Source organism: Lepidochelys kempii, chromosome 14 (genome assembly GCF_965140265.1).
Source record: "Lepidochelys kempii isolate rLepKem1 chromosome 14, rLepKem1.hap2, whole genome shotgun sequence".
Taxonomy (NCBI): domain Eukaryota; kingdom Metazoa; phylum Chordata; order Testudines; family Cheloniidae; genus Lepidochelys; species Lepidochelys kempii.
The window spans coordinates 37,842,730-37,867,671 of NC_133269.1; the positions used below are offsets into that span (position 1 = coordinate 37,842,730).

Consider the following 24,942-nt stretch of genomic DNA (forward strand, 5'->3'; position numbering starts at 1 on the left):
CCAGGCTGGGCTGAGGGAGGGGTGAGGACGGGATGTGAACACCCTGGGCCCAGACGCTCTCCCAGGGATACGGGGGGGGGTCCCCAGCCCAGGAGTCTGGCCTGAGCCCCGCGAACCCCACTGAGAGCAGGAGCCATCACACAGCTGCCCCTTCCGCACGGGGACCTGGGGGTGGGGGCGTGAAGAGCTGCTGCCACTTTGGTCCTTGCTGCTCCGGGGCCGGGGGAATCGGCACCTCCCCTGGAGTCCTGGCCAGTGGAGGGGGGCTCTGCTCTGGGCTTCTGCAGCTGTTGGGGGCTGAAGGCATCCCTGAGAGGGAGGTTTGGGACCTGATCTGCCCTGGGTGCTGAGGTGGGAAGGGGGGTCTTGAATCCTGCTCTGCCCACCACGCCCCTGTCCTTCCCTCCCTGGTGCAGGGACCCCCCTGGATTCGGAGCAGGAGGAAGGGGTGGACATGGCCAAAGATGAAGCTGCTCTCAAGGTCATCCGAGAGCAGCTCCAGTGCAGAGATAAGGTACAAATGTTCCCCACCTGGGCTGGAACCAAGATTGCCCTGTCCCTTCCCAGAATCCCCACCCCCTGCCGAGGGTCTTGTCCCTCCTGATCCACCACCCCTAATGGGGTCCTTTTACATCCATGATGTGGGACCCCCAAGATGGGGGTGTTTGTCCCACAACAGCCGAAGTCATCTCCCCCCACAGGCACTGTCCCAGTTCCTGATCCTGCTTGTGTAGGGGTGGTGAGGGATTTGGACAATAGGCGGGTCCCCACAATCCCCCATTGAGGCCTGAGCCCTGGAGCTGGTTTGGGTGGGGCAGGAAGGTCCCGAGCTAACAGGTTCTCTCTCACTATACCCCACTCCCGGTGGGTCCAGGATGAGGGGCAGCAGCTCCTGTTCCTTCAGGCCGTCTACCCCGCATGTCTGGCTGCATGGGAGAGAGGGGAGGACACGCTGGAGCCACGCTGCTCCAAGGCGGCTGTGGTGAAGAGGATCGTGGTGAGTGAGACACGCCATACGGCAGCTGGAGGGAGGAGGGAGACATGGGATTGGCAGGGGTATGGCCGGGCTAATGGGTGGGGGCTGGGTGGTGTTGGAGGGGGCAGCAGAGGACAAGGATTGCTGGGGCTGAAGACTTGGGAGAAGAGAAGGGAGAAATTGTGAGATTGGTCAGTAGTGGGCAGGGGGGGAATTGTGGGGCTGGAGGGCAGCTGAGAGTTGGGAACAAGGAATCACAGGGTCCCAGCTCGGTCGTCGGGATGGGGCTGAATGGGGGCAGTTTTGACAGGGAGGAGGAGAGAAGGGGATTGGGAGTGAGCTGGGCAGGAATCCGGGAAGGGGGACAAGTCGGATGGGCAGGAAGGGAGTGGGAGGCGGTGGGGGATCCTGCTGGCCATGTGGGGCACTGGCTGTGTCATCTCTCTGGGAAGTGTCAGTTGGACCTGAATCTCACACGGTCCTTTCTCTCCTTCGCGTCTCACAGGAGCTCATCGAGGATCTTCCCGATGACTCGTCACCCAGCGCCGTCCTCGCCCACTCCCTGGCTGCAGTGGGCTACCTCTGGTACCGAGACAGCCCCACCCCCCCCACCCCGCCGGCTCCCCTCACCCCAGTGCTGATCAGGCCCAAGGCTGGGAGTCACCGTCACTGTCCCTCCCAGGTCACCTCCCCAGAGTGGCGCCTCTGGCAGAGATGGTGGGGTGGGAAGGGTCACTCTCTCCATGACAGGGGCCTTGGGGAGGGGCTCACTCCCGGGCTCAGATACAGGAGGGGCAACAGGCTCCAGAGAACAGGAGCTATTCCTGTCCTGCCACTGTCTGTCTGGGACGCCTTGGCCTTGTCATTCCCTAGCTAAGTGCCTCAGTTTCCGTTCTCGCCAGCCTGTGCCTCTATCCCTGTGGCTTGGTGTCCGTGTTGGCGACAGTCCCACCCCCATACTGCACAGTCTAATACCAGCTCCTCTCTCTTGCCAGCACCATGAAACCTGCCCTGGAGCCAGCCCTAGAGACCCACCTCTTGCGAGCTGCCCTTCACTCCGTCTTCACCCTGGGCACGGAGAAGGACGCCACCGGCATCCAGGTACCTCCTCCTCCTCCATCCTCCTCCTCTTCCAGAGCAGTCCTTGGTCCCTGCTCCCTTGATTCGCTGGAGCTCCAGATTTCGGGGTGGGGTAGCGGAGATGGAACAAGCTGCAGGGTTGGATCCTTCCCTCCAGCAGGGAAGAGATTACCCCTCCCTGGGGGATTTCTTTCTTTCTTTCTTTCTTTCTTTCTTTCTTTCTTTCTTTCTTTCTTTCATAAGCTGTCTTTTGCCCAGACGGCAAAAGGTCCAGGGGTCATCAATTCTTGCAAATTGCCTGCAGTGGGATGTGAAGGAGAGAGGCCAGGAGATGTGTTTGGGAGTCTCCCGAGTGCTTCCCAGAGACCCCTCTTCCCATCCTTTGACAGGTATAGGCCCAGGTTCCCTAACTCTGACCCATGCTTTGCAGGCTCTGCACAAAGTCATCCCAGAGGTCCTGGATGCCATGCTGGGGAACCTGCTGGCAGAGTCCCCAGACACTGACAGGCTCCACTTCATCTTGGAGGTGAGACCCATTTTACCTGAACTCTTTGGGGGACTGGTAAGGAGAGACTGGAAGATCCATTTTCTACTCTGTCCTCCTAGCTGGGTCCCCAGTGGGCCGTCCTTGGTTGGGGAGGTCAGTGCAATGCAGCGTCAGGTCCTTCCTTCTTGAGGGACAGAGGAAGGAGCTGGGACTTCAAGCCAGAGCTCTGCCTGGTTCTGCTGAGCACTAACCACAGGGCTCCCGACTGTCTTGGGGAGTGAGAGTGCACCTGGCCACTGAGTCTGACCTTCCTCCTTTCCCCACAGCATGTCAACTTCTGGGTCGTGTCCAGGGTGTCGCAGGAGCGAGCCAGGGCTATCAGGAGCAGCACAGCCCTTCTGAGATACACAGTCAGCCTCCCTGAGTTTGACGTAAGTGAGCTCTGAGCCCAGCTTGCTGGCTCCAGGTGGAGGCGGGCTGGCTCCAGCGGGCTGCAGGATCTGCTGCTGCTGCCAGGGCTGTGGGTTAGGAGGGTTCTTCATGGGGAGGCAGAGTCAGAGCAGGACTGAGCTAGGCTTATGTCAAGTTCTTCTTGTCCTTGGTTCAGTGTTTTCCCTGGGCCTTTAAGGGGACCATGCTCCAGCCCCTGCTTGGCATCCCAAAGCAGCTCCAGGCTCCCTTGGCAGCAGAGCAAATGAAGGGTCGATCTCAAGCTCCTCTCCTCAGCATCTCCTGCAGAGGGGAAGGAGGAAGGAGCCCTCTGGCCCAGAGGGGACAGGGAGCTGAGAAGAAAATGCTGATGGACTCCCCTCTGCTCTCCCTTCCATTAGATCTCAGCCGAGTTCCCTCAGATGGGTCGCCATGTGGCCCAGCTGGCTCTATTGGTCAGCGAGCCAGACAAGGACATCAGCCGGCAGGCCAGGGAGGGGACTTACCGGCTCTACCAACTGCTGCTCCAACAGAGGGGTAAGGAACCCAGCTGGGACACGGAACCCAACAGGGGACTGAGAGTGACCACAGGTTGATAATTGGACCTTAGACCATTTCTCTCAGACTGACCCCAGCCGGAGGACAAGTCTCTCTCTGCCTCTGTTCTTCTCCACTCCACTGTGCAGCCACCAATGGGATTGGAAGGACACAGAAACTGCAACCAGAATGAGGAGAAAAGTCTCTCTCTCTCTCTCTCTCTCTCTCTCTCTCTCTCTCTTCCAGGCCTGACCATACATGAGGCGGAAGATCTCTGGTGCTATGACTGGCACCAGGACAACAGGCTCTTGGGCTACAAGAATACAGCCAGAGTGGGGGAGGTAAGGGCACTGTGCCAGGGCATGACACTGCTCAGGGAGTGGGGCTGGCTGGGTTCCCTGCAGTGGATGCCTCCTGGAGACAGGAAAAGAGCCCACTCCTTATTTCCAGCTCAGAGTTCCTCATCCAGCAACCAGTGGGACAGGCTGGTGCTAAAGGTCCCAGATTGGAACCTCCCTAGTTGCCGTGATTTGAGTGTCTTACATGGCTGCATTGCTACGTGGCATGAGGAGAATCCCCGGGTGGGTGAGTTAATATAGGATTATGGCTCTGGGCATCTCTCTGCTCTTGTCCCCCTGGCTGATCCCCAAGTATCTTAGAGGAGAGCACTGGGTCAGTCAGTCACAATTGCTTGATCAGACCCTTGTTGAATTTCCTGCACCCTGTAGAAGCAGAAAAAGGAGGTGGGCTTTGCCTAGTTCCATTGCCGGTCAGGAAGCAGAAGTTCCCCAACCTGGGAACTGGGTAGGGGACATAGTGAGCTCCAGAGCCAATATGGACCACATGGGCCCCCCTCATGTCTCCAGCCCTGACCAGGGAATGGCAGAGTATCTGGACCTCAGCCACGTTCCAAAGAAGCACATTGTCACTGAGCCAAGTTGCGGCTACTTGCTGCACAAGTAGAAAATCAAAGACACCCCTGCCCCGCCCCCGTCTCACAACTGTGGTGAGAATATCCAAACCTTCGAACACACCGTAACACAGTGCCCCCAAACTGGAGTCAAAGGTGAAATGGGTGATTTCCACAACATCACAGAGGAGGCCTTGGAATGGCTCCTGGATGGACAAGGGCATCTACAGAATGCTGCTCCACAGACGCCCCGTGAGAGAGACTGTGTGAGCTTGTCCCGCCTCCCACAAGCTGAATTGCTGCAGCAGAAGAAAAGTCTCCAAGGAGTGTCTGTGATGGGGACTGAGCCATGAGTCTCCTTGTCCTTGTCAGGCTGCAGGTTGGATTCCCCTTGAAGAAACCAAGGAGCTGCAGAGGCCATAGCCAGCAACTAGAGAAATCACTTAACTGGGGGGAAGAGACCTTTGGTCTGTCAGCTCGAACCCCCTCCCCACCCTGCACACGCACACTCCTCTCGCCACTGAGGTGCAGGAGATCTCTCTGCTAGAAGCAACACAGGGTCCCCTGTCATCTCTGTGCCTTGCACAGCAGAGTGGGCCTGCTCACACATATTAGAGATCCATTTCCAGCCCATCCTGGCCCCTGCCATGAATTGCCCTCCCGAAAGAACCACTGGAGGCTTTGGTCCCTAAGCATCTGCAACCATTTAATAAAGAGGCTTCCCTGAGCCCTGAGACCCTGAAAGCCTCCTGGGGAATGAAGTGCCTTAGCCACAGCAGCTCTCTTCCCCGCCCTTTGGGGCACTAGACGCCATTGTATGGCCAGGACTTGGAGGCTGGCTCTGGGCAATCTGCTTGAGCCTCTTGTCCTCTTGGTTCTAGGTCTTTGGAAAATTCTTCTCCGTCGGGCAGAGAAGATCCTTCGTACAGACAGCATTGCTGGCCATCCACGACCCCCTGCTGCGTGTCAGCCAGGCTGGGCTGGTGCTGGTCTACTCCCTCCTGGGGGAAGCCCAGCAACTGATGGGGGACACAGTAAGCAGCTGCAATCGACTCAGAAGCTTGGGGTGGCGCCCAGGGCCTCCTTCCCATCCTCTCGCCATTCGCTGGCCTGGTAGCAAGGAGCCTAGTGGGGACTTCTGGACTTCATGGACTTCTCTTCTAAGGATGTGGTGCTCTGCTATCACTCCTGGGAAGGACAGGAGAGTCCCCTAAGTACCCTCTGGGAACCTTTCCTGCCCCACAGACCTGCACCCATTTCCCCATAGTCTAGTGTCCATGTAACCCGAGCCACTATCGAGAGTTGCTCCCATCCCTGGCAGCCTGGGAGTCCAAGAACTGACTGTATGGCGACCGACCAGGAAGGGCTGAGGCACATGCGCATGGGAAGCTGGTCTTGCTGCTGGTCGGGCTGGACCTGCTCTTGAGAGATTGGGAGGATTCAGTCAGCAGGGGCTGCTGACCTGCCCCGTTCACCAGGGCTGCCATCCTGTGGCTTCAGGTTTTGTCACTGGGGTGACTTGGGGAAAGGTCTCAACCTCTCCCTATTCCACTTCACTGCTGCCAGAATCCCTCCCGCCCCCCGCCACCCTTCTAGAGCCCCCTCCCTGCCCTACCTGGGTGGGGATGGAGGTGGGGGTGGAGGAGAGGGTTCTACGAACTTGAGCGGTGTCCCTAGGTGGGTTGGAGGTAGAACAGCTGTCAGGGGCACGGATGGGGAGGTGGCAGGAGCTTACCCTACAAAGAGGGGGGTTGGCACTGGAGGTCACTAGAGAGGACAGCAAGCCTCCATCCTGGGGGTCAGGAGGGTGAATCCACCACTCAGACATGAGCAGCTGCTGGGTGGAAATGATGGTGCTGGTTCCAGGTGCCCTTCATCCTCCCTGATTCCTGGGGAGTGTCTCAGTCTCTGACATGTTCTCGTTCCCCTGCAGCACGAGGATGTCACAGCCAAGGTCATGGGCCAGCTTCACATCATCCGGCACTTGCACCAGATGCCCGAGGCGCTGCAAGGGCTGTGGCTCATCTGATGCTCTTCAAGGTTCCCCTCCCTGTTCAGCAAGTCCTGCTCCCTGCTGCAGGTACTGCTCTGTCTCACTATAAATGGGGGGCTAGTGGAAGCGGAAATGGAGGCCCCTGGCACTCACAGGAACTCTCTCCCCTCTCTGTGGAGCTGGGTCCTTCCCTCGGCCCCCCCGAATTCCTTCATCTGGGGCAGGAGCTCTTTCCCTCACACCCATATCCCTCCCCTCTTTCCTTGATCTCACCCCCATCCCATTCCCCATGTTCCCAGGCAGAGATCTGCCTTCCCCATATGGCGCAGAAGGACCTTTGTGTTAGGGCTACAGACTGTCTGCCCAACTGAAGCTCAGGAAGCTCCACATTTGAGGAGGTGAGGATGGGACAGAGGCTGAGGGCTAGCTTCATCTCCTGCCCTTTATTCTTCCTTTGGCCCTTCTCTGTGCTCTCAGAGTGTCACATGAATAGGAGCCTCCTCCCCCCGTGTCTTCTAGGCCCTGGGGTGTGTGACAGCCTCCCAGATGGGTGCAGTCAGAAGCTGAACCACCTCAGGGAGCAGTGGGGACAGGTCCCTTGTCCTAGGAAACCAAGCAGTGGTAGTTCTCAAAGAGGCTGAGAGGGAAGACCCCACTCCCTCATGGAAGTAAGAGCCATTGACTTCTTTGGGCATATGGGTTTCTTGGGGGAGAAATGGGATCCCTGCTGCATAGCCTGGCTGGGAGCTTCCCCCATCCCTGCGACAGAGACATCTCCATCAATGTGCCACCCTTGTTTTTTTCCAAGCAAGAGGCTCCCCAGAGAAATCCTCCTCAAACCTGTTCTCCTGGGAGGGTTTCTGGGAGGAGGCTTCCTTCCCTCACTCTCCAACTCCATCATACAGTCTCTTTCACCTAACATCTCCGCTCTCCAGCTCCATTTCCCACAGCGGGACAAACGGACCTTCAGCTCCTAGAGAACAGACTCTGACCTCCTTCTGATCAGCAATGGGGTTTCACCATCCCCTCAGCAAACCTGTCAGCCGGGCTGGACCGGATTTGAAGGAGGAGGGTATCTAACAGGGTGGCTTGGCCTATGGCTGCCTAGCCTGGGGCTAGGCCAAATTGATGACCAAGTGAGCCCCACCTGAGAGGAAACAAGGGATAACAGCAGCAAAACTCCAGAAGCAGAGCGAGCTGTTCAGTAGATGGCCTTGGGCCAAACTCTGGAGTCCAGGGTAGGACTGGCTTCTCTCACCGTCCCTAAGGAAGGGGACATAGAAGACCCCAGAAACCCAAGAAGGGCAGGCCAAACCGAAATCAGGCTGAGGAAGAACTCCCCACGAGGGTGGAAGGCCTTGTTTCTGTTTAAGACATTTTTGGACTTTGTTTGCAAGGAGCACGACCCAGGAAGGAGTGGAGTAAAGGACAGTCACCTGGTTGGAGGACTGAGTTCCCAGCCAACAAACTGCAAGAGTGAGTATCAGCGGGGTTGCTAGCCCAGCTAGAAAGCGGTGACACGAGGCCTGGCCAGCATCTAGCGGTGAGTGAACTCTGGTACACACCCAAAGAGGCTGTGTCTGGAGCCCTGTGTAGCCTCTTCTGTGGGAAGTTGCCATGGGTCAGTGGGGCCGGAATCTCTCCTGCTCCTTTGGTCTCTTTGGGCTTCACAGGAGATGTCTGGTGAACTGCCCTTGAACTCTGGGCCCAGCACCGCTCAGAAATTATTCGCTACCTTCAGAGAGACAGGGCACAGCTCAGCCTGTTGGGTAGGCTGGAGACTCACACTTCACCCGAACACACAACACTGAGGTGCTTTGGGAAGCATAGTAACAAAGAAGAGATTTAAGTGACACTAAGCAAGAGAAAGAGACATATTTCAAAGAGAGAAACAAAACACAACACACTTTGTCATGACTAAAACTGAATCTTAACAAGTCACAATCTTTGCCTTAGCAGTTTCCAGACTAACATCTCAGCTTTCCTAAGAGACCTTCTTTGATGTCCCTGTTGGGTAGAAAACTTCTCTGTCGAATCCACTGATTTGATTGCTTCGTCTTCTGCTTTCAGACCCTCTGTTCTCCTTCTGGGGTGCCTAGACCCTGATTGTAACATCTCTCTGGCCCAGCCTCTTACACAGATGTGTGCTGCAGCCAGCCCAGCGCAGGGAGCAGTGGGGACAGATGATCTCCTCCTGTCAGACCAAGCAACAGGGGTCCCCTTGAGGCTTAGATGGAAGATCCCAGGCATCTCCTGGAGGTAAGAACCGTCCACTCTTCTGGACACTTGGGGCTGTTGCAACAAAGAGGGGGCTCCTGTTACACAGTCTATTTGTCCTCATGACTATGTTTTTTTCTTCTCAGAGGATGCATCTGGGACCCTGGAGACTGTTTCGTGCAGGAGGTTTGAGCGGGGAGAGATCACTCACTGTCCTGACCCATGGGTCATTAACCCCGGTCTGCAGGGTTCATGGGAGCAGCCACCCTCCAGCACGCTACCTGGAAGCCTATGAAAAACTGCTTACCTAGGACTTACGAAGTCCAGACCCAGTTTGAGGCTCCATCCCTAAGGCCCATTGGCAGAGTCCCAGAGCAGCTAATCGGCCCCCGGGACCTCCTTAAACCAGCAGCAGGAACAAGAAGCTGTCTGAACACCCGAGCTCCTCGCCCCTTCTGGACCGTGTGTTGGCTGTTCCTGCTCCCACTCCCCAGGCTTGATTTCCTGGCATCCTGACTCGGGGTGACCCATCTGATTTGAGGTTCTGAACCCAATTTGGTCTTTTGCTTCTGCTCTTCCGGTGTCCTCACCCAGCTGACTCTCGACTCCTGTCTTGTGAGTGTGGACTCTGCCTCTGACCACTAGGTCTGGCTGCCCATGACCCAGCCATGACACTTGACTTTTCTACAATTCCTCCAGTGCCCTTTTCTGCTCTCCAGCTCTGCTCTCCCAGCAAGACACATCGATCCCTTGGCTCCCAGAGTCCTGCTTGCCTGCTAGTCAAGGGCTCAGAGGGAGTGCTTGTCTTGCCCCCTCCTGCACCACAGCTGCTTGTCCTCGGGGACTCTCCCTAGCGCAGAGGAGAATCCGTCCTGGCAACAATTCAGGAAGTCACAGAAGGGACGGTCTGCTCAGCTCCCTCTGCAATGCCACTGCCCGAGACCATTACGAGTGAGTGCCCAGTGACTGAGCCGGCAGCTCCTTGAGAGACTCCTGGGGGCAGGGTAGTCGTGTTTCACTGTGACCGCAGGAAGCCATGCGAAGACTGCGGCATTGAGGAGACTCTCCTGCTGTCCCAAAGGGTTTTTGTTCTCCTGCACGGTCAGACCGTGGGGCCAGGTTGGAGAATGGGGAAGAGCTGGTTGGTGATGAGTCGGAGGATTCACCATATAGGTGGCAGCAGCTGCAGATCCTGGAGTCCCTATGGTCGGGTTACCATGCGTCCAGAGTTTCCCGGACATGTCCGGCTTTTTGGGTTTTCAATCGCCCTCCGGGAGGAATTTTTAAAACTCTCCAAAGGTCCGAGATTTCCCTCCCAATGCAGCACTCTGGGGGTGGAGGGGGAGCTGCATGCTCTGCGGGGGAGCACGGCACTGTGTCTGGCTCCGCACCCCAGACACACTGCTCTGAGCAGCAGGGTGCGGGGGCAGGGGGGGCTGGAGAAGGGGCATGGGGTCCGAAGGGACAGTCAGGGGACAGGGAGCAGGAGGGGTTGGATGGGTCAGGGGTTCTGGGGGGAGCCTGTCAGTGGGTGGGCATTTGGAGAGGGGTCGGGGGAGTCAAGGGACAGGGAGCGGGGGAGGGGGTGGATGGGGCGGAGGTTCAGGGAGGAAGTCAGAGGCGGGGAGCAAGGGGGGTTAGATGGGTTGGGCGTTATGTGGGGGCAGTCAGGGGACAGGGAGTGGTTGGATAGGTGTGGGAGAGCTGGGGGTGTGTCAGGGGGCGGGGGTGCGGATAGGGGGCGGAGCAGTCAGGCGACAGGTAGGGGGTGGAGTTCTAGGGGGGCAGTTAGGGTGGGGGGTCTAAGGAGGGGGCAGTTGGAGAAAGGGAGAAGGAAGGCTTAGATAGAGGGGAGGGTCCTGGGAGGGGGCGATCAGGGGACAAGGAGCAGGGGGGGTTGGATGGGTTGGCAGTTCTGTGGGGGGCAGTCAGGGGGCAGGAAGTGGGAGGGAGTAGATAGGGGGCAAGGCTACCACTCCCCCCCCACCCTCGGAGTGTCCTCTTTTTTGAAAGTTCAAATATGGTAACCCTACCCTATGGGCCCAGCCGCCACTCCTGAGAGTTCAGGCGAACCTCCCCCTGTTCTCAGGGAGTCTTTGGCTTTGGCGGCTGGGCCTGCCTGCCGAGACAGAGGACTCAGTGTTTCCATCAGGCTGCTCAGTTGCCAATGCAGCCGTCCAAAGACGTGAAGAATGGAAGCGAAAGAGCAAAGCTGGACCCTCCGCTGAGCTCCTGTGATCAAGTGAGCCCAGCTTGGGAGAGAGGAGGGAAAGCTCCAAGGTGGCTGGTAGCTGCAGGGATCCAGGGGAGGAGAAATAAATACTTCATGATGAATCCTACAGGCTTTGTCTTGTGTGGTAAAGGGTTTCAAATGGGTCTAGTTACTACCACATTCAACTTTACAATCGCTGTGTGTGATTGAAGGGCAGGTCTGGAAAGGTCAGAGGTCACTCGAGGAGCTTCAAGTCTCCGATTCTGTCCCTATTGCCTGCTTTGACCAGCTGATCTCAACCCAACACCTCCCTCAGGTGGTCGCAGTGATGAGCTACCCCTGACAGAAACAAAACAAAGAAGTCAGAATGGAGTTCTCCCCACTCCTTCTTGCTCTGACTCAGGGGTACAGTCCTTGCTGAGTGCATTCTCCCCCTGCTCTGATTTGGGGTGCCGTCCCTACTTGGTGCAATCCACTGCCCTTCACTTGCACCATGGCTCATTGCAAAATCCCTTCCTTCCCTCCCTCTCTATCTTCGCGGATCGGGGCTTGCCGTCCCGGTCAGGTCAATTGCCCACTAGTGCCTTGCCTAGAGAGTGGGGCACTGTCACTGCAGGATGCACTTGTTTCATGAAGCCGGGAATCTTGTTGCCAGGCGAACCTCCCGGAGGTGGGGAGATGCTGTATTGCTCGAGGTAGCCAGGGTGGAGTGTTGTGGTTTGCTTCCTTCAGTCAGCCGTGGTGATCTCACACTCCTCGTACTGCCCCGGGTATGGTGAGGAAAACACACTGCCCTGTGGGATATTTCCCAGGAGGCGTGGCTTGGCTGGCTCCTGGCTCAGGTTGTGTGGCTCTCACAGGCTGGGGTTAGCTCACTGTGGCACACGCGGTACAGTGACTGGCGGCTGGTACCCGGTGTAATCCAGGTGGACTGCAGGGCTCAGTCTCGTGTCACTTTGGGTTTTAAAGAGAGGCAAAGCTGGGACTCTGTGTTGCGGGACATGATGTCACGGGGAAGCGATTTGCTGGAGGATACAGGAGACTGGTGCAAAGCTCCTTCATCATGAAAACCTGTCCTGCAGTATCCAGGGTGTGTGTCGGGCCTTGGGCAAACTCCCAGCACTTTCTGCTCTTTCCTTATTCCCACGCAGTCCGTTCCAGGCATTCGGCCGAGTGAACGACCATTCAGCAGTTAAAGAGAGCTCAGAGGGGAGCCTTCTTTTAGCAGAGCCCATTGAACAACTTCTGAGCTTGGTTCCTGGGGGCAGCGCTCCCAGCATCTTGGTTCAGGAGGCTGCAATCAGAGGCTGCCTCTGGGGTGTGAGCCTGTAGACGGAGTGGGGACAGACAGATGCCATGTGACTTGGTTGATGGTTGAGCAGAGCAGCCTGCACCAGGTGAGAGGGAAGTTTGATTGCTCCATACACAGGGGGAGGGGTTATTTGTTAAGACTCAGCCCTAATCCGTGTCAGGCGGCGGTATCCAGCGTCAGGGAAGGGGTCCCAGCTCAAAGTAACCCTGGAACAAGCATCACACTCAACAATCGCACAAGGCTTTTATCTAACTCAGGCAAGCCAGGAGCAGACCCAGGTCAAGATCTCTAGCCAGGGGCTCACACGCTCCCTCCCCCCGGCATAGCATAGCGCAAAACTGCTCTTCCCTCGCCCCGCCTGGCTAGACACACACAGAGCCTCTGTCCCGCGCCAACGGGGGGGCAGGGAAGGGGAAGGAGCTCTCTCGCCTGCTGCACACTGATGCTGTATGGGATAGGAGCAGGAGGGATGCATTGATTCAGGCTAGGGAGGGTGGCAGTCACTGCAGGGGGCCTTCGCTCCCTCCTCCTCAGCGATTTAAAATTGAGGTTTATTGGCAAGGACCAGCCCACCTCCCAGCAAGCTGTCTTTGGGAGGAACCTAAACCTGTTCACTCCAGGGCAGCTGTCCCAGCATTTCCTGGACAAGGAGCCCTCAGTGCAGGCTCTGTCGGGTCGCATGCATCGGTGGGTGGTTCTCTCTGAGTGCAGCAGCCACTGAAATTCCCTCCTGCCCCACCAGGTCTCCTCTGCACCGGTAACACCTGGGTCTTCTGCACAATGGCAGGGGTGGGGTGATGGTGAGGGAGGTGGGGCATTAAGATTTTGCTCCAACAGAGGGAAGTGAAGGGAAGTCCAGTGCCCACCCTCCTCCAACCCCTCCGTTCCTGCGCTGAGCCCAGGGTGAGTCCGTGAAGTGCATCTGAACTGACGCTGGACCCAGAGGTAGCCCACCAGGGTGTGCAAAAGCCTAACCAGAATAAAGTGATTGTTAAGGTCTGGTGTCTGCTTAGTTAAGGGGGGCTGGGAGGACCATCACTGCACAGGCTGGATTCCCAGGATCCCAAGGGCTGCAGCATTAGGATCCATGGCTGTAAAGTGGAGAGACTGAGTTTACATATGGCCACTGCTCCCTCACTCAGCAGAAATATCAGATGTGAGTCAGACCAATTTGATTGGAAAGTTTCGGATGTCAGAATTGCCCAATTCTCCTGGGCTGCCTGCCAGTTTCAGGCTTAGAACTGCAGCCAAGAACTCAGAGATCATTGGCACGGCTGGGTTGGCTCAGAGCACAGGCCCTCACTCACAGGGAGGTGGGCCAGGGAACGGGAAGGGGAAGGAGCTCTCTCACCAGCTGCACACAGGACCCTGATGCTGTATGTGATAGGAGCAGGAGGGACGCATTGATTCAGGCTAGGGAGGGTGGCAGTCACTGCAGGGGGCTTTCGCTCCCTCCTCAACTACTCAAAATTGAGTTTCATTGGCAAGGACCAACCCACCGCTCCGTCCCTGGGGAGAAAATCCAACCCTGGCTCCAGGTCTGGGACACAGACACCCGGCTCAGCCTCTGTCCCTGAGGTGGGGTGTGGGGTGGGGAATATTCCACTGTGGACCCTGAGATCAGCTTCTCCAGCCTCAGACAGCACCGTCTCTATGACCCTGGAAATTGCTTTGGGTCTCAACTCTGTGAAACCTCTGCACTGTCAAACCATAGAGAGCATTCAGTGAGCGAGGTAGAGAAACTGATCTCATTGCCCCAGGCATTGTGCAGCCTGTTTGCCACTGTCCTGTATGATCCAGGAGGACTCTGGGGATCCTGGGTCAGACTCTGTCACTCAGACATGGGGGGAACAGCCCACTGGGTTTGAAGAAATGGGCTTCTCCAGCCACAGTCCTCCTAGCTCCTATGGCGTGGAGCACTCCTATCTACCCAGCCTTCTGGCTCATCTCTATGACTTGGGACAACTCCTGTCCACCCAACCATTGAGCTCTATGACCTCTGGAAGCCTATCCCCCCTTCCTCCTTGCAGCACCGGGTGGGGGAAGGGGAGGGGAGGAAGAACCCCTGGAGCCGCAGGAGTAGGGGCGGGGCCCTGAGGGGAGACGTGGGGGCCTCCACCTTCTCCCCAAACACTAATTAATTTATTCTGCATCCCTGTCACCCCACATCTGCCTGTCCCGCAGTGCAGCTGTAAATTCGTAACCAGAACATATGGTAAAAACATCCACAAATTAGTGTTTCTATAACAAAGGCTGGTATTTCCCCTTCCTACCAGGACCATCATATGATAATGCTGAATACAATCTTTGCAGTTTCACACTCACCACACCAGCTGCAGTACAAAGGGGGCATTCACCTGCTGATTAAAGTCATTAGAGGTAAAATCCTGAGCACAGATGGACCTGGACACTCAGATGAGACAATTTATTGCTTCGGGTAAAAGTTGAAAGACTTCACTAACTTCTGGACCGACTTTGTCTCCTAGGGAGCCTGTAACTACTGACAGGTTTCAGAGTAACAGCCATGTTAGTCTGTCTTTGCAAAAAGAAAAGGAGTACTTGTGGCACCTTAGAGACTAACCAATTTATTTGAGCATGAGCTTTCGTGAGCTACAGCTCACTTCATCGGACGCATCCGATGAAGTGAGCTGTAGCTCACGAAAGCTCATGCTCAAATAAATTGGTTAGTCTCTAAGGCGCCACAAGTACTCCTTTTCTTTTTGTAACTACTGAGGAGTTTCTAGCACATTCTAGCACAGTTTTCAGTCTTAGTCTTTTGCAGACCCCTTAGACATTGTCTGTGGACCCAGGCCCTCTCAGAGCTCCAGAGAGGCCCAGGCCACTTCCAGCTTTTGAAGCTCCTAGCCATAATAAAAATAAAAAATGACGCACATGAAAACAAAATAAGGCACCAAAAAAAAAAAAAGTGAGACATAATTTGAATATTTCTTTATTTAACAAATGCTTTTCTAGCCTTTTTCTGTGCAAATGCACTAATTAGTGAGGAAAAATCTTTCTAGCTTTCGTGCAATGTCACAGTTGATATTAAGCATGGCGAGCCCATTCAAACGCTCTTGTCCTTTAGTTGAACAGTGATAGTTCTTTACCTGCTTCAACATGTTGAAGATGCACTCACCTGAAACCACTGATGCAGGCAAACTGACAAAAATACGCAATGCAATCATAATATTAGGAAACACCCCAAAGAGTCAAAGTTCGAGTATTTCTTGAAGCAATTCCTTTGGCTTGCAATCCGGTTTAAAGTTCGTGGAATATATTCATTTGAGGAAGATAACCTCGTCACTGAGATCTTTTGAGATTTCTTTGTTGTCCTGTTGCTGAAATAGTTCAGCTGCAGAAAGTAGATCTTCATTATTCAGTCTGTTGAACTGCCAAAGAAACCCAAAAGGGTACAAATTAGGGCATGTCTACACTACGAAATTAGGTCGATTTTATAGACGTCGATCTTTAATAAGTGATTTTTATACAGTCAATCGTGCATAGCCATAGCCATAGCACGGCAAGCATGGAGTCCATTCAGCTGCGCACTGCTGTTGTGAGCATTGTAAAACCTCGCACATTATCTTGAAGTATGTGCAAAGCCTAGCTAGGAGCCGCCAGCATGAGGAAGATTGTGATGAGGACATGGACACCAACGTTTCTGAAAGCATGGAATGTGGCAATTGGGATATCATGGCGGCATTGGGGCATGTTGATACAGAGGAACGCCAATTCTGGGCCTGGCAAACAAGCACAGACTGGTGGGACCGCATAGTGTTGCAGGTATGGGATGATTCCCAGTGGCCGTGAAACTTTCGCATGCGTAAGGCCACTTTCATGGAGATTTGTGAGTTGCTTTGCCCTGCCCTGAAGTGCAGGAATACCAAGATTCCTGACAGTTGAGAAGCAAGTGGCGATAGCCCTGTGGAAGCTTGCAACGCCTGACTGCTACCAGTCAGTCGGGAATCAATTCGGAGTGGACAAATCTACCGTGGGGGCTGCTGTGATCCAAGTAGCCAGAGCAATCAAGAAGGGTAAGTGCTAAGAAGGGTAGTGACTCTGGGAAATGTACAGGTCATAGTGGATGGCTTTGCTTCAGTGGGGTTCCCTAACTGTGGTGGGGCAATAGACAGAACGCATATCCCTATCTTGGCACTGGACCACCTTGCCAAAGAGTACATAAACCACAAGGGGTACTTTTGAATGGTGTTGCAAGCACTGGTGGATCACAAGGGTCGTTTCACTGACATTAACATGGGATGTTTGGGAAAGGTGCATGATGCTTTCATCTTTTGGCACTCCAGGCTGTTTGGAAAGCTGCAAGAAGGGACTTTCTTCCCAGACCAGAAAATTACCATTGGGGATGTTGAAATGCCAATAGTTATCCTTGAGGACCCAGTCTAGCCCTTGCTCCCATGGCTCATGAAGGTGTACACAGGCAGCCTGGACAGCAGTAAGGAGCAGTTCAACTATAGGCTGAGCAAGTGTGGAATAGTGGTAGAATGTGCCTTTGGGCATTTAAAAGGGTCCTTGCGCAGTTGGCTGAGTAGGTTAGACCTCAGCGCAACCAATATTCCTGTTGTTATTGCTGCTTGCTGTGTCCTCCATAATATCTGAGAGAGAAAGGGTGAGACGTTTATGGCGGGGTGGGAGGTTGAGGCAAATCGCCTGGTGGCCAATTTTGAACAGCCAGAAACCAGGGCAATTAGAAGAGCACCGAGGTGTGCTGCGCATCAGAGAGGCTTTGAAAAGCAGTTTCATGACTGACCAGGCTACAGTGTGACAGTTGTGTGTGTTTGTTCTTGATGCAAAACAACCCCCTTTGGTGAATGTACATCCCTGTAAGACAATCCCTCTCTTGCCCTTCGACCCCAGCTGGCTCAGAAAATAAAGTCCCTATTGTTCTGAATCCATTCATTCTTTATTTATTAAAAAACACTTGAGATCACTGACAATGCTGACTAGTAAAAGGTTGCCTGGGTGTAACAAAGGGTTTGATAACGGAGTGAGGTGGGGGAGGAAGGACAAGGCCACACTGCTTATTTAGCCACACTACAAATCAAAACTGTTTGAATGACAGCCTTCTGTTGCTTGGGTCATCCCCTGGAGTTGAGTGGCATGGTGCCTGGAGCCTCCTCCCCGCCGCGTTCTTGGGCATCTGGGTGAGGAGGATATGGAACTTGGCAAGGAGGGCAGGCGGTTATACAACATGACATCAGAATGCATTCAAATTTGGACATGGGCTTCTGAATAGACTGAAGTTCAAGTCGAGCCTGTGCAGTGAGATTGAGAGATTCAAGCTCGTATAAAGCCTTTCTTACTGAATTCAAATGCTGCGCAACTGGTTAAACACCAGCAATCCATGCAGACCATCTAGTATTGGACATCCCATGCAGTGAAACAGGAAGATATTGCTTCAGAATTTCCCACCTTTGTGGACTCCTACTGAAGAGACTGTACATTTGCTGAACAGTTCCAAAGTAAGTAATTGCTTCCTTGCATGATTCAGCACAGTCAACACCTACAAGGTTTAGTGTGTGGTTTCCACAGCTGGAGAAAATACAGTTTGAATTATGCTCAAACAGAACTGCTTGTACACCTTTCATGGTGTCAAGTATCAGGGGGTAGCCATGTTAGTCTGTATCCACAAAAACAACGATGAGTCTGCTGGAACCTTAGAGACTCACAGATTTATTTGGGCATAAGCTTTCGTGGGTAAAAACCGCAATTCTTCAGATGCATGGGCAAATAAATCTGTTAGTCTTTAAGGTGCCACCGGATTCCTCGTTGTTTTTGTACACCTTTGTACTTCCCAGCCATATAAGATCCATTGTCATAGGCTTGACCAATGCCGACTTGAAAATCTAACTTAAAACCTTCTAGAATTGCTAGTACTCGAGGAGCAATTTCTTTTCCAGTTTTTCTCATGAAATTATCAAACAAAATAAACCTTTCTTCAATTGAAAATGTTGAGCTGTCTACAAACTTAACATATCGAATAACCATAATAATCTGTTCCTTGTGAGAACAATCTGGAGTGGCATCAACAATGATTGAAAAACACTTGGCATTTCGAATCTCATCAAGAATTGTTGTTTGTACGAATGATCCACATAGCTCAATAAACTCATTTTGTATGCGTGTGGAGAGATAATGGGCTTGCATGTGTTTTTGACTCTCTTGCGATTCTCAAACACGTTTAACATGCTCTGATAAAAGTGGGTCATATTTGCTGAGGAGCTCAGCTATGCCTAGAAAGTTTCCATTTGCATGATCACCAATACGTTGACTAGAACCAAAGAACGCCAATCCCTGCTCAGAAAGAAAAAGGATGACATTCAGGATCCGCTTAAGAAGTTTTTTCCAGTTATTAGCTTCTGTAGAGCATTCAGTCAAGAGTAAATACTCAACGAAGGAATAGTAATTAAGAACACAAAATGAAACAGTCAGATGAGTTTTGATTCAGTGATAAGGATAATAACCTAAGCACACAAAGTATAATATAACAGGCTGAGCTGAAGACAAAGGGATGGCATATATATCATAAACACAGACACGGATACAGACAGAGGGATAATGTCCAAAAATTTCAAATGTGTGTCCTCATGAAACTCTCTACAAGATTGTCCTCACAAATTTTCACCTTGAATCTGGGCTTATATACTACGAAAGACTATGATGATGGCCAAGCTACCAAGCTAGGGCTCAACCAACCAACCAACCAACCAGTCACCTCTTTTAGCTACCATAGGAAGATAATAATGAGGAATTCTCACACATAAATAATTCCTTAGTCAACTAGACGTAAAACTATAAAGACACTAAAATGTAACAATTCTCTACCTTTCAACATGCAATTGATCCAGCACCAGTCACTAGTAGTGGTTTGTTTATATAATCAGCTGATCTGAGAGGACACGTTCATCATGTTAACAAAAAAAATGATGTCTTTTACCAAATCACACCTCTTATTTGCTTAAGTTTGCAGCTCTAAGCTGAGAGAGTGTCACAGTTTGGTCCGATAGGGATGTGCATAAAAACAAGTTGCAAAATTTATCAAATGCCAAAAAATTAACAAGTGTCTAAATTTGAGGCCCCCTTTGAGCTTGAGGCCCAGGCCAAATGGCCCTCCTGGCCTCCCCTCTGATTGGCCCGGTGTGGACCCTGAAAACCACTGCCATAAACTATTATTCTTGTCTCCTATGTATTAACTACTATTAGCTTAATTAAACTCACTTTATAGGTAACAGCTTATATCTATGAACTAACAGAATTTTGAATTAGAAAATCCAGTACACTAGAACAAACTCTGACTGATACACGTTCACTCTGCAGTTTCACAGTTTTCAGCCTCTGTCAGCCCAGAGTTTGGAGGATGTTTAGTTATATCTTGAGGAATCCTTTTATGTAATCTTTGTTTACTGTTTTGAGCTCCAGCTTCAATAAAGCCACATATTCCTCAGTGTGATATCTTGGTTTCTTGACTGAACAATTATCCCTCTGCTCCTCTGGTTTACAGTCCCTTTGTACTCTGAAAAAAGAAAAGGAGTACTTGTGGCACCTTAGAGACTAACAAATTTATTTGAGCATAAGCTTTCGTGAGCTACAGCTCACTTCATCGGATGCATTCAGTGGAAAATGCATTCATGCATCCGATGAAGTGAGCTGTAGCTCATGAAGCTCATGCTCAAATAAATTTGTTAGTCTCTAAGGTGCCACACGTCCTCCTTTTCTTTTTGCGAATACAGACTAACACGGCTGCTACTCTGAAACCTGTCTTTGTACTCTGACAATTTCTCCATTCCTGTCATTCCCCTTGCATGCCTGAGGGTGCTGTCCAGAGATGTTGTTTTACAGTCCTTACTATTTTCTTATTGTCACTACAGCTCACACCCTGCTTATTTCTTAAGTCAGTTTCTCTTTAATTACAGTTTATCTTTTATTACAGCTTATGTCCTTCACTTTTCACTCTTGTGAACGACTGCTTTGTAGCTTCATGATCCTGGGATTTTGTGCGTGCGTGCGTGCATCCCTACAGAGGGCCCGAAAAATCCTCTCCCTAGAAAAGGGCAATATGTTCCTCTTCACATTCTAAATTTTCAATTAATGAATTTCTAGTTTTTGTGGCTGTGATTAAAATCTTTCCAATGTGAACTGAATGTATCCAATGCAGAGCTCTCTGTCTGAGTCTGCAGTTTTTTGTGTCATAGTTTCATTCTTTTTGTTCTTCCCACCCGTCTCTGTCAATGTGGTTCTGAGCAGAGCTGGGCAAATACCAGATCTTTTTCTCTGGCTAGATATAAAAAAAAAAAAAAAAATGGCCTGAACCAAAAATTATTTTTATAACATTTTCAGCAAATCACAAAATTGACCTTTTCTTGGTCAAACGAAATGTTTCATTTTGACAAAATCAAAATGTTTTGTTTCAATTTTAACCATCTCCTTAAAAATATATATAATTATATAAAAAGAAGGAATTTTTCAAACAAAAAATAATTTGAAATTTAAAATGCTGGAAAAAAAATTATAACAAGAAAATCTTTTGATTTTTCATTTACTTCTTTTTGTAACAAAACAAATGGGTGATGTTACCAGGAATTCATGAAATGTTTCAGTATTGACAAAGCTGCATTTTCCCTGGAAAAAAATTTTTGTGCTCAAAATGCCACCTAGTACTGAGTCCTACCTCCTGCTGCTTTGGATCTGCATCTCTGAGGCCATCGATAACGCACTAACAGAACCATGCCAGACGTGAGAACATCCCTTTACGAGATTCTGGAGCCAAATGGAAAGGTATGAGAAAATCCTCTCTCTAGTAACCACAGGATATTGTTCAGTGTCAGATGACTTAGAATTTACAAATAAATTCTCCCTCCTGCACACTCAGCTCTCTATGAAAGAGCCATAGGCTCCATGCATGTCCCTGACCACCCCTTTCCCTCATTTTTTTACAGCGAAATACACAAGCCAAGAGACAGAAGATTGTGTCTGAATTTCAGCAACTGCGGCGGTTCCTGGAGGAATAAGAGCGACTCCTGCTGGCCCAGCTGGAGAAGCTGGACGAGGAGATAGTGAAGATACAAAAAGAAAATATCACCAAACTCTTGGAGGAGATTTCCCATCAGTGAGCTGATCAGTGAGATGGAAGGGAAGTATCAGAAGCCAGCAAATGACTTCCTGCAGGTGAGAGTGAGTTAGAAATACTCCAGATCCCACCATAGGGACAGGACTGCTCCTAAAACATGGGCAGGGGAGTGCATCAGTCAGAGATCACAGTGTAACTCAGTGTGTATATTCCTGAAATGCGAATGACTATTGTTCTTTGCAGCCTCATGGACACATTTTTATTAGAGATGGAAAAACCCCATTAGCTCAGGGAGTCCATGGCCCTCAAGCCACAGCAGGGCCTCTTTTCCCCATACTTGCTAAATCCCTTCTTTGGAATTAAAGTGTATGTCAGGTGGGACTGAAATTCTCTATTTCTCTCCTCTAGGATGTCAGAAGCACCTTGAGCAGGTATGTGGCTCTCTCACTCCCCCTCACACTTCGCAAAGCTGGGAAAGAGCTTGGAGATGATGTTAGCACCACATCTCCCCAGGGCTCTACAGCAAAATGTGTGGGGAAGGTCACATTTTGCATACAAATCTCTCTGATAACTTCATGCTGAGGTTCGCACCCTTGTACAGAAGACTCTGGAATTTCCCATTCAGTGGGAAAGACTGACCTAAGACTAGCTTTCTCTTTCCCCACAGCCAGGGGATGTCACATTTCTGGGGGACTGGCTGCCTCAGGTTTGCAGGGATGGAATATGGGCCTTTCACTGTTGGGACATTAGGTACCATTCGCCCAGGGCAGCAGTGATCAAGAGTCTTTCCCACCAGAGGACTGTTTGGAGACCTGTGTGGAATGAGCTGAGAATGGGGGAGTTGGTGTCTCAGTCTGGTTCCTAGTGGACAGATTTCTACAGCACTTAAAATGGGAACTTTATGTCCATCAGAGCATGAAGGCCATGGAGAGAATTGTCCATGGAGACTCCATTCCCCTTTTATCCCCAGAGCTGGGGCAAAGGCGGGTGACAGCGATTTTTCCTACAAAGCTCCGACTACCCCTTATGTTGTCTGACATATAATACACATTCAGATTATATATTTATTAGTTCTTTTCCAAAAATCTTTGAGTGTTATTAAGTATCTTATATAACTCATAAAATACACATACATAAACTTTCTAATTGGCAGGGCTTTTGCTATCCAAGCTATTTTCATCTTATTGTTCTCTTTTCTGATTGGACTCTTACCACTGATTATGCATAGCTCACTTTGACCCTTGTCTCCGCATAGGGATATTAGGACTTTGATAACTGCTCCTTGGCACTACATTTTGGATGTCTGCTGTCTTTAACACATTGTGTGGTGAAAACATCTCTTTGTCCCACATAGCGACTTAAGAACATGTCACTTAATAACAAGGTCTTTTAAGGCAACATTTCCCTTATGTCAAGCAAATGGCTCACCAGGCCAAAGCCAAGTCAGTCAGTACAAACGCACAATCTCCGTCTGTCCAAACTGCTGTATAAGAAATGACCCTTGTACCAGTTCTCAATACTGAACATAACTAGTGGAAAGCAGACAAATGGAGCAGATATAGCAGGGGCCCAGACATCAGGATGCCTCCCATTTATTCATGACTTACTAAAGTTTACAACCATAAGGCCAAAATTTAGGGGAAATGGCCTAATTTGGGGCACCTCCGTTTCTCTCTCCCCACTAGAGAGCTGCAGGGCAGGTGCTCCAGAGCCGTGCAGCCTCCACATCTGCAGGTGGAGTCAATGGGAGCTGCAGGTGCCCAACCCCTCTGAGAACCAGGCCCCAGGGGCCTATAAGTCAGGATTGTAAATTAAAGGCCACTTGTTAAAGCTGGACCCAGCCCATCACTGGGCTCTGGTCAAGTACAGCAGCTAGTCTGGGCACATGGGCTGTGGGGAAGGAGAAAGCCCCACGGTGAGGGATCCCTCCAGCACAGGAGCCTCTTGTGTCTCCTCCACAGCAGCTGCAGGCAGAAGGCGGGTTCCTGAGAGGGCTGGGAAGGGGGTGGGGGTGGTGAGGGCGGGTGGAAGAGGCAGGGGAGTGGAGCAGGGACAGAAGGACGTGGGACGTGTGCCTCTGGCACTCTGCACGCTGGGCAAGACACACAGGGGCCACTGTCCTAGGGAGGTAGCTCTGGCTGGCTTCAGAACTTCCTCAGCCTGGGCCAAGGTCTGCACCGGCCCCTGCAGCCACTGAATAGCGGAGTCACAAATGGCCCCTCCCCTCTCTCCTTTTGCTGGTACAGGGGTGAATCTGGCCCATGGAGTCAACCTTCCCCTGCCTCAATTTCCACATGCATAAAATGATTTTATTATTATTCCTATTTTTGCCTATGGAGGATGAGGGCCCCGTCATGCTGCTCGCTGTAGAGACGCTGAGTAAACAGACCCCACAGCTCACAGTTAGAGCCAGGACTTCGCAAACTCTCAACATCCTTTAGCATTGACCAAAGTGGGTAAAGTTACTTTTATGCCAAAGTGTTTGCATGATCTGGGTCTAGGTTACAACAAAATGCAATAAATGAATGAGAGAAACCAACTGGAGTCTGAAGGGTGGGAGGGGATGATGAGGGAAAATTAAATCTTTTAGAGATTATATGTCCTGGGATGGTGGTGAGACTTCCATTTCTGTGAGATGCCTGAATGAGACAGGAAAGAGAAAGTTTCAGATTAGTTTATATTAAATACCTGAGGGTGTCTCTGGGCCTCTCGTTCTGTTTCTCTGTAATGATGAAAACACAGTTCTAGGAGTTCAGAGTGGTCATGCTGTTATAAATATGAAAGCCTGATATCCTGTCTCTTTTCTTCTTTCCCCCTCTAGACACTCTGCCATCTGCACTGGAGATGTGGGCTGCAGCCTGGGGCTGTGGGTTGGCGCCCTGGACCAGCACCCACTGGAGCCCAGGGTCAGTGCTCGCAGTTGTGTGGCAAGGCCGGGGATCAGCACCCACTGCTATGCAGCCAGGGGTCAGCACCCCAGAGCCAGCACCAACTGCTGTGCGACTGGGGCTGCGGGTTGACACCCAGGGTTAGCGCTTGTGGTCCGCACCTGCTGCCGTACAGCTGGAGCTAGGAGCCAGTGTCCTGGGCCAGCACCTGCTGGAGCCTGGGGTTGGTGCCCACTGCTGCATTCCCAGGGCTGGGGATCTGCGCCTGAGGCTGGCGACTGGGGCTGGGGATCAGCGCCCATGGCCAGCACCTGCTGGAACCCACGATCAACACCTAGGAGCTGTGCCCAGGGTCAGCGGCCAGGGCTGGGGGTCGGAGCGCACGGCCAGCAGTTGGCTGCCACCGGGGTTTGGGGCTGGCGCTTGAGGCCTGCACCTGCTGCTGCATGGCCAGAGCTAGGGGCTGGCATTCAGAGCCAGCACCCGCTGGAGCCCAAGGCCAGAGCTGGGGATCTACACCCAGGGCCGGCAGCCGCTGGAGTTCAGGGTTGGCACCTGGGGTCAGTGACTAGGGATGGGGGTCAGAGCGCACGGGGTCAGCACCTGGGGCCAGCAGCTGCTGGCAGGATTGGGGGTCGGCACCATGCAGCCAGAGCCAGAGATCGGAGCCTGCTGCCTCGCGGCCAGAGGTTGGAGTCTGAAGCCCCAGAGCTGGAGCCCTAGTCTGCAGCCAGGCTCCCTAAGTCCCTCTCCCACCCCCAACCCCAGGGCTGAAGTCCAAGCCCCACTAAGCCCCCCCGAGCCCTCCCAAGGTAG

At 52.1% G+C, this 24,942-nt stretch overlaps 1 protein-coding gene across 1 annotated transcript in view; it reads right to left on the reverse strand.

Moving 5' to 3' along the window:
• Window positions 1-24,942, reverse strand: part of LOC140897507 (C-type lectin domain family 2 member D-like) — a 36,256-nt gene that overhangs the window by 11,289 nt on the left and 25 nt on the right. The gene's annotated exons all lie outside the window — the stretch shown is intronic.